This window comes from Dendrobium catenatum, unplaced genomic scaffold (genome assembly GCF_001605985.2).
Source record: "Dendrobium catenatum unplaced genomic scaffold, ASM160598v2 fragScaff_scaffold_1713, whole genome shotgun sequence".
NCBI lineage: Eukaryota > Viridiplantae > Streptophyta > Magnoliopsida > Asparagales > Orchidaceae > Dendrobium > Dendrobium catenatum.
In genome coordinates, this window is record NW_021320175.1 from 63,854 (window position 1) to 74,969 (window position 11,116).

The window sequence follows — 11,116 nt, forward strand, 5'->3', positions numbered from 1 at the left end:
TCTTATGATTTATATTCTATTTTATCTTTTTTTAATTATTTTTTTATAACAAAATTAGAACTACTTTTTTTTAATTATATTATTATAACAATGGCTTAAATTAGAACTATTATCTCCCTTTTATATAATAAATAAATCAACTTGTTAATAGATTTGAGTCTATAGAATCAAGCTTGAACTCAAATTTAAATTCGATAAGTTAATCAAACTAAAGCCATGCCAATTTAAATTCAACTCGACTTGTTTATAACCCTTCTCATGCTATTAATACCCACTCAACTCAACTCAATTTAGGAGATTGTATGATGTAGTGGATCGTCGGAAGATGCGACCTGCAAGAAGGATTTGGGTTTTCTCAATCCAGGGAAGAAGAGAAAGAAAAGCTCAAAGGCTCCAAAGACTAATATATTTCATTCAATACCTTTCCTATTACAAAACCTCCTATTTATAATAGCAAAAAAGAGAATTCTAGAACCTCATTCTAACAAACTTAGATAAGATGTCTTAGGGAATACCATAAGCATAAGATGCACCGCATCATTCTCCCCTAGCGTAAGAAAAGGCTCGACTCCGTCGAGTCACGTTATTGAAAAAAAGAGATTATTGCAGCAGACAGATTCCCGGATCGAAGATTTTGTTCTCATCGTTTGGCAAGCATGCCATGTATGCGATGTCGAATGCTCCGCAATGTGTTGGTTCGTCAGCACCGTCAAGTCCTGCTCGGTCCATCGCAAAGCTCACGGGTAGCTTCTGTAAATCTTCAGTAGCTAGTCCTGCAGCAAAAATCACAGCGTGCTGTTCTACAATTCCAACATCAATGCATCTTTTAGGAAACTTCTACAGAAACCTTGATCTGATTCGCGAAAACCTTCGGGCAATAAGGAAGATGAGGATGTCGTCGGCAACCATACCGAGGCATTCTTCTTCTTCTTCGATTGCCTCGTCCACTTCACGTAGACGCCATCAGTCCCGTCATACTCCCACCGTCGTTGATGACTACGCCCCGCTCGAACTCCCTCTGCGATGGCGTGACCCGCCGCCGGAGTACCCGTTGCTCGAGCATCTATTGCGATGGGGCGATCCCCCTCCGTTCCAACACCTTCCGTCTCCCAACTCCTCCCGTCCACGCAAGATGCAATAGGTCGCTGATCATAGCCAGAGCAATGAGCTGAAGCCATTCCAACAAATTTATACCATCGCTGACGACGACTCCGTCGCTGCAGGCGCATCCTCCCTCTCCACACCTCCCACAACTCCTTCCACTCCGCAAAATCCCACGGCCATTGCGGAATCCACCGGGACAGAAAAGCTGCTGGAGGTCGTCAAGGTCCGCGACGTTGTCCCATCGGCCAAGCCGTCGTCTCCACCGCAGGCAGCGTCAGTGACATTTTCTTCCCGGAAGAAATCCATACACGTTGCTGATTGTTCGATCGAACAAGTCTTCAGTATGCCAGAACTCCCAAACCCGCCCGAGGACATTCCCATACCCGACAGTCAACCCAATCCGCCATTGCGGGCCGCACAGACAGAGCTTCCCCTCTGCTTTTCCTTAATCCAGCTCAATGATGCTCTCGTGCCCGTGGACCGAGCAGAACCACAACTCGACGTCGATTCAAACCACATCATTGATCCTCCGGCAATTTTGTCACGGCGACCCCCAACTCCCTCCGAGATGGACAATGCTGGCTTATCTCGACGGCCGCGCACTAAGGAGATGGCCTCCATGTATTTGTCATCATATTCTTCATCTTTGTCAACTACCTCCACTTCGTACTCTTCCAACACCACTATCTCTTTGTCATCGTCCAACTTTTGTTCCCGGCGATTTCCTTCGCCTCTCCCCAACCATCGGTCGTCGACGCCATCGACATTGTCGCAAGGCGTGGCCTCTAAGAGGTCTCAGTCCGTGGATCGGACCCGTCCCTCTTCTTCCTGCCCAGGTCCCCGTGGCGCCTTCGAAGCAAATGGATCAGAAGCTGAGAGGGTCCTCTGCACAACCACCCGGAGCCTTTCCGTCTCCTTCCAGGGTCAATCCTTCTTCTATCAGACCAGCAAGGCCAAGGCGAGCTCCATGACCCCCTCCCGGAAGCCAACACCGGATCGCCGTCGGCCCACTACTGCGGCAGGAAGTTCCACTGCTGCCAGCAGGGATCATTCCGAGTACTCGAAGAATGACCTTATATCCACTGTCCAGTTACTGTGACAGTCATTGTCATTGGACAGTGGTTCGGGCAGGGTTTTATTTGACAGTGCGGAACTCTCGGCTTCTTCAGACACGGATGGTGTTTCTTCCGGAAGTAATTCGGGTGCTCATGAGCTGAATGTACATTGGCATGCTCGGGTCACCTCCCGCGGGATTAGCGTGTCTGCTAGATTTTGGCAAGAGACAAATGGCAGGCTTCGCAGGAAACCGGAGCCTGGGACTCCGGTATCTTCTGTTGGCTCAATGAGTCCAACCATTCCGCGTGGGGATAATTCCATCCGGCATCTGGTGCAGAAAATCTTAGACAGTGGATGGACAGAAATTCCTATGGCATTAGCTGATCAGATTGCTAAAAGAAACGATCAACATTTGATGGCGGTTGAGTTATATGAGAATTACAATGTTGGTATTTGGAACGATGATACTGCAGGTGTGGAAATGCCAAGTTTAAATGCTGCTGAAAAAGTTGATTCAGTGCAATGCATCCAAACTATTCGACGAAATGACGTTAAATGATTCAACCCAAATTTGAAGAGGCTAGAGGAGGTTGTGCAAAAACTTATCGGACCTAAAGGAAGTTATGATGTGGAGGTATTCGACTCAGCCAGTGATTATGTGGAATTGATGAAGTCACTTTTTGATTTTGAGTCCATCCGAAAGCTTCTTGCATCGCCAAAGTTCACATTTTGCTATGACACTCTTCATGGTGTTGCCAAGAGCATGCCAACCTCTGCAGCTCTTGACGTTGTGGCACAGAATCTAAGTCTGAAACTCTTTGAGGTATCTACTGGATGGAAACTCTTTGGCAATTTAATGGATGCTGGCCTTTGTTCAAACCGTGGTGAAGAAAGCTTCATGACAGGTCCAGATCATTTATGTGAAAAGGATCTGGTGGATGGTTCAGTCTCCAAGCACCAGGGAATCCGTTTCTTATCTGCATATGGTTTCCGGCTGGTATTCCGCCTATTTGGAACTGGCTCAGAAGGTGCCACAATTAGGCTCTACATTGAACAGTATGTAAAGGATTCTTCAAGACTTCGAGGGATTCACAGGAAGCCTCTTCATGTACTAATTTTGAAGTCTGCATTCAAAGTCTTCGATCCTGGAATTTGTTTGCCACCCTACCTCCCTTCTAATTAGCGAGCTTCGAACGGAGTCGAGCTCTTTTTACGCAAGGGGAGAATGATGTAGGAACATCTTAGCTTTTATTGTACTTAGAGACTAGTCTACCTCCTTGCTCTAGATAGTTCTATCTTCCTCTTTAAATAGTTAGCTAATGTAAGGTTTTGAATTATTGAATGATATTACACTCTTGAAGCCTTTGAGCTTGCCCTTCTTCTTCCCTGGATTGGGAAATCGAAATCCTTCTTGCTGGTCGAGTCTTCCGACGATCCACTACATCAGTAGCTTTCCTACTGCTTGGCTTTCATAATACAACCATTATTTCTTTCAGTGCTTTTAATTGTAATTGGAAGCTAGTTTCTACAACAATTAAAAAAAAAAAAGCTAACATATGTATATTAACTTTACAATTATCTTTATAAAAGATGTAGCTTTCTCAAATGGACCCTTAGATTATATTTCTCCACACTTTCATTAATCATAAAGTTTAAATAAATTAGATCATAATATCTTTTTTATTTTATCCCAAAAAAGTCAAAATATCTAAATAAAAATCTAATCAATATAAGTTTCATTTGCCTTAGCTTTGCACTGAGATTAATTTACTTATTGAATATTATATATAACGCTAATCATAATACAAATATACTAACTTATTTTTTGTTTAATTTCATTTATTTTATAAATTTCATTATGATTATATACGAACTATTTTCAATACCATAACTACTAATAATTCTATCATAATAACATTATTTTCTTACATTAATTGCTCCTTTTAGGAAAATATAAAATTGGAAGATCTGTATTGATAACGGTGTCGAATATTGGTTGTGAACAGATGGGATGTGAGTGGGTCGACTCGGGCCTGGGTGCCTCGCCATGTCTGCATGGTCTGATAGATGTGGTGAGGTTGGGGTCAGTTTGGGGGCGAATTATTACGTCCGATCATCCAATTCAGACGCGCCACGTCACCCAAATACACTGGAATCCGATGTATTTTGATGATGTGGTGCTTTTGGATTGATGTCCGGACGAATGCGGACACCAGACGTAATAATTTACCCAATTTGAGTGAGCGCTTGGGGAGCAAGCCATCATGAGGAGAGGCATCATATGAATTTCCATCTTCTTCAACCTTATAATCATCATCTCCTCCATTCTATTTTGTCTTCAGCTTCTGTTTCTTTGTGGGCATGGAATTTTGCTTCCAAGTTTTTATTTTTATTTTTATATTGATTAATTTGTTAATTAAAAATAATATCTAAGGTGTTAAATTTATTTAAAGAATATCATGAAGACCTGATCAAATTGATGAAGAGGAGACTTAAAGTTTAGTTGTGTCAATAAATATTCCCATTTGAACCCACCTCGAAAATCTGGGGTCAGGCTGACCCGTTTAATAAACATGCCAAGTTTATGTCATGTCAGATTCGAGTTAACATGCGAACTCGTTTTTAACCCATTTAATATTTTTTTTCTTAATTTTATTTTTGCTTGTGAGTATAATCTTTTTATTTTTATCAAATATATTATACTTTATTGTTAATAAATTATAAAAAAAAAACTAAAATCGATAATGGATGGCTCGGGTTCTAGTCATTCGAGTTGCTAACGGGCATATTCCAATTGGTGTTTTTACCAGATTTATGAAATGAGAGGGGTTTAGGTTGGCTTAATTCAGGTTAGGATCAGTTTTGGGTTGAACCCGAGCCCAACTCGTCAAGCCATTTTGACACTCCTATTAAACCCCAAAAATATACCATATATACAATTAGTGCAAGATTGATTACTTATGTATTGCATCTATCTTAAAGCATATATAAAAATTTTGAGGTCGATTCCCGTAGAAATTTCATTCATGATATTTTGACTGCAATTTTGTTTATAAATTTTAATTGATTTGTCAGATATTACATTCATCTCAAAATAAATATAATATATTTTTATCAAAGATTTGATGAGAATATTCTTATTCTTTTCTTTTATATTAATAGAATGAAAGCTTTTTCTTTAAAAATCAAAAGGGATATAATTACATTGAGAGTTACTTATATTTTTTCTAGCAATGGTTTTAAGTAACTTTAATGAATGAATGATTATGAATTTGATTGTTAAAAGCCTTGATTATGATACCTAGTTGTTTACATTGTCTCCTTGAGTTGCCAATGGCCTTTTTTTTTTTTAATGACAAAACCGCGAAGCATAAATGGCCCAGGAAAAGCAAAGATGGCTACAACCCCTACAAACTTAGTCATGGCAATCCTATACCCACCGAGTAGCGATGGATTGACTATCCATTGGAGGTATTAAACCACAAAGCAACCAGCCGATGATCTTAAAAGGAATAAGCAATACCCCACAAAGCACTGAAAACCACTTGATAAGAACCAACCACCATGGTTGCCAGTCCAAGGCCAACCCGAAGTTATGCAGAATTGCCTCATCATAGCCCGGAAAGCAAAACCAAAAGACAACCAGAAAAAATCGACTCCAACCAAAGAAAATCCCAAACCAAACACAACAAGAAGTGCAACACTAGAAAACACGCCAACAGCCCCGGAACCACCCACAATATAAAACCCAACTTATAATAGAGCTATTTTTTCTTAGATTTTCTTTTACATCTTTTGCTAGCACCACTCTTGAAACTGCATGATCAACTACACAGCTCGCCATGAAATTATACATATCTTGAGAATCTTAAAATCATTTGCAAACTGACCAACATCATCATCGGATACATTCGACCAATCAGATGATCCAAACATGAGTTACTCGCCGAGAAAGCTAGATGGGCTTTAAACTCCGCATTGGACATAACCGAAATTGGAATATCAATAACAGCTGTCGGTAAAGCCAAGTTAACTGCAAGACTAACTGCATCCCCGACCACAATCCCGTCATGTATTGCCCCATTGGAAACCTCAACGCCCTTCAGAGCCAACAAGGAACCCGAACATTTAAATTCTCAACTGACCCTTCCAAAGAAACCACAGGACAAACAACATCCAGCCCCAAAAAAGTAGAATGTAAAACCACAACAACATCCTAATCAATATCATCAATAGAATTAGGAGTTAGACTAACTGGTTTTAAGGAATCAAAACAAAAATTTTCCTCCACATCACCATTAATAGAAGTTGGGACCATAGTAGATACATGATTAACCAAGCAAGGGGTAGGGCTCATGGCACCCTCGCTATGGACAAAAGAATCATTACCCATATTATTACAAATCCCCTCCTTAGGACCACAAGAACCATCACTATAGTTAGTAATCACAATTTCCTTCCCTTCAACATTCTGCTGAATGTCAGCTACAACCACACTAACACTAAGCTCATTAACACCAACTGAAGACAAAAACAACCTTTGTAATACCATTAGCATTCCCATCAGTTAAAATCGAATTAGCATTAGATATTGGAACAGGTAGTGGGGTAGGAGACTGGCTGTTACGCTCACCTTTATGATGACCCAGACACTTGCATGAAATACAGAATGGAGGAAAATCCTCCATCTTAATCAATTGAACACATTCAACATTTTCAGGCCCAAACCAGATTTTATTAGGAAATTTTTTTGTGATGTACAGTTCTACTAAAACCCGTGCAAGAGAAGGCCTAGAACCAATAGACGTTGCACTATCGACTTTCAAGGGCCGAACAAATATAGAACCAAAAGCATGAAGGATTCGAGGAGAAAATAGATGGGGTCGTAGATTGGGAAATGATACCCAAATAGGAATAACTGAATATGCAACGCTAATGTCCTGTCAGGGTGACCATTTAGTGAGTTTCATGAAACAATTGTTCACAAAAAAAGATCTATGACAAAAAACTCTACTATAATCAAGATCATTTGAAAACTTAATCAAAACGTGTGATTGATTAAGAACTATAACGGAGAAATTAGCATCCAGCTTCAAATTGAAGAAAAATCTACGAATTTCATCCAAAGAAGGTTGGTGTGAAGGAAAAACCCAACCAAATAAAATTGAAATGGAACCGCAAGAGCCAAAATTTCTTTCTCCAAGATCCACAAAGAAGGCAAACAACGAAATGCACATTGTCGGAGCTCGGGAAAAGAAGAAGAAGAAGAAGGAGAACCAGAAAGGGCATCAACAAAAGACCGCAGTTTAAAAGAACCATTTAGAAAATCGGGGTCACAAACTCGTTTAACTGCCATAACGATTGCGAACGGCCAGAGGTGGAAGAGACGAGGAAGCCAAACCAAAAAGAAGAAAGGAGAGTGTCAATGGCCATTTTTGTATCACCTACGTAAGGCCATCTTAGGGCTCTTGATAATAATTGCAAATTAATATTGATTTCAGGACTATAAATTTTATCAAATTCTTATGATGATTTTTTTTTAATTAAAACAATAAAATTTGTGCTTATTGAGTTTATGATTTTTTTTTTGAGCGAATGAACGTAAGCTTACGCACACATCACATATGCAAGTTTCAAACTCATGACCACTTCGATGGTCGCCTTAGCATCCAACTAAATATCAAGGTGTGTAATAACCCATATTTTAACTCAGACAAATATATTTTTTGGAGTCATTATAAGACTAAATCACAAATTGTCTTCGTCATAACATTGATATTGTAGTTCTTTAATAACATGTTTTTTCTCGTAATTATGAGGCATCACAAAGTGGGTCACATAAGTTTGGATAACAAGTTGTAATCATGTAAATATAAGGCTATACTAAATATAAAAATTGATTAGTTTGTTTCATTTGTTTTCCAATTTTAGGATTTCTTTGCTTGTTAATGAATATTTTCTTGGCGCTTAGTGTAATTCGAATTTGTTCTATCCTCTAGAGTATAATTACATATGTGTACTTATCCTTCAAATTTCTCTCATACTAAGCTTGATCAAATATGCTATGATTGTAAAGACTAAACTATAAGGTTGTCATTATTTGACATGACCAAAAAATTTGACTCAAACCCGACCCAAAAATTTGACTCGAACCCTACCCAAAAATTCCGGGACAGGGTCAATCGGGACCCGAAACGAGTTGGGTTTGGGTTCAACAATTCAACCCATTTCAAAAATAGGGCCGGGTTTGGGTTAACCCTTTGATCCGAAAGTGACCCAAAAGTGACCCGAAATTGATCTGGTTTTTACCCGAAAAACCATTTTGACCAGAAAAGCGGAGTTTGACCTATTTTTAATACAAAAACTAGCAATCTTTTCACAATCCCGAGTCATTTGGATAATGTTGGGTTGACCCGGACCCGAAGCGGGTCGGTTTCGGACCGAAAAGCCGACCCGTTTGCAAAAAATGGGTCTGGTTCGGGTTGATCCGAAAAGTGCCAGGTTATTCTCGGGTTTGACCCGAACCCGACATGTGACCCAAAATTATCACCCCTAATAATACTATTACTATATAGTTTACTACGGTCTCTCTCACATCTGTCGCCCGCCGACCAGAGTCACTCTAGCCATCATCGCCTACAAACTACAATCCCTCCAACCTTCGTAGCATGCAGACTATGGTTCTACTTCCTCCGTCGTCCTACAAGCCAAATGAATAAGCCAACTTTCTCTTGTACGTAAATAGCTCCATTATCATTGGATTGTTCCAACCCCAACTATGTAATGTGTTATGTATGATACAATGAATCAAAGTCTTTCCCCCGAGGAAGGGCGCCATTTGTAATCGACTACAAACACTAGTGGAATCTTTTTAATTGGGTCATACATCGTGATTTTTTCCCATTTTAGAATTTTTCACGTAAAAAATTTTGGCATCTCTTATGGTTATTGCATACCTCTCTTTTATATGTATTTGTGATGGATCTTCATTCAAAGCTAAAACATTAATCTATTTATCTCTCTACAGCCACAAATGTTTCTGTCCGCAACAAAGTGTAAGCTTCAAAGAAATGATTTGTTTGATGAACACCTGAGTTTCTTTGAAAACTTCAAAAAGATATAATGGAAACCTATTTCTTCACATATTTATTAGGTATTCTCCTAAAAATATGAAATTTTTAGATCTAAATTCTCAAAATATTTTAAAACACCCTTAAAAAAACTCCAAACTAGCTATAATATTGCACTAGGTTGGGTGGTGTATGGACACTACAAGTTATGCTTAGAGTGCAAATGAACATGACATATTAATTATAGGCAGTAATATAAGTGAATTTTTAAACATTTTCGATACTATTATTTTAAACTTGTGTAAATAAATATAAATGAAAGATATTTAAAATCATATATCAGAATTACATGAAAACACTTAATTAAGCTTAATTAACATATTTAATAAATGAGAAAATGCATAATCAAAGTCCTGATAATATAATTAAGATCAATTTTTAGAATTAAGATATTAAATTTTTAATAAACCATATTAATCGTTATAACAAATTTGTTAAATATTATATAAATTTTGGATCAAATAAACTTTCTGCAATCATATGTGATCAATGATTACATGCAAAGTAAATTAAGCACAAGATCACAAAATAAAATAAATTTTAAAATAATTTTAATATATTAGTACATATGGATTAATTCACATAAATAAAAAAAATCAATTCATTCAATTATAAAAAATGCTTTTTTGTAAGTTAAAAAATATATTAACTAAGATCAATTCATTATATAAATCCATTTAGTTTTTGTAGTTACCCTAAATAGATTAATATGAAAGAAAAAAGTTAGCTAATCATTATATAATATCATATTGTCTCTCACCCAAATTCTGATGCTTTGGCTGTGTATGTTCACCGTTCCGATGAGGTCTCTGCTCGTGTTGAAATTCCTTCAGTTCTTACCCCGGTGACGCCTACTTTTGAATTATATGGCCGTCTTGTTGAGGTTCATGTTAATTTAATATCACATCAGGCTTTGGTTTCACATGTAGGTGTCAGATCAGGGGAGAGTTTTAGGTTGCAAATAGATTGACTTGAATGCTCGTTCGCTTCCTCCTCGGAGGTTGATGAAACTGAATGTTTAGATTAGCAGAATGTGCGAGTTGGAAATGGGGTTGGTAAACGTAGAAAGCGGAAAGTCAAGAAATAGCTTGTGTGCTGTTCTTGTTTTGTCGTGTGTCCCTTGTTGGCTTATTATCTGTCGCCGCCTCGATTATATATGTTATTTTTGGGCGATGATGTGGCTGGGGCTCACCACTCCGGATCTGTGGTTCGTTGGCAACCTTTGGTGGTGTTTTTTGGAGCTTTTCATGCTGGTGGTGATTTGGATTGTCGACAGTGTTTTGGTCTTTCCCTCCTCTGGATGGTCTTTACCTCGCTTCGGAGTGGTTTGAAGTCTTTGCCGATTACTGAGCATGTTGGCCTTTGCTGCCTTGTTTAGCCTTTTGGCCTTTTCAATTGTTATCTCTCACTGTATTGGGATTTTATTCCTTTATGCCAATGATTGTAATCGTCCTTTTTTATTGGAATAAAAGTTTATTTTCATATATAATTTGAGAAACTTAGATGAATTATATAGACTCATAAGATGAGCAAAAATCTATGATATTAAAGATATTTTTTTCCTCTATGTATCCTACAACATAAAATAAATTACTTAGGTATATATGGATATCAATGATCTCTCCATAATCATTAGAAGTTAATTTTTTTCACAACTTTTTATTGCTAAGAGTTTTGCACTCTCATTGATTATTTGTTACTTTGCATTAGGATAGACTATACATTGTGTTTCATATTCTGTCTATGTGATGATGAAATTGATCTTATAAGCTTGCAATATCTTCTTAACTCGTAGATTTGTTTATTGATGTATATATATATATATA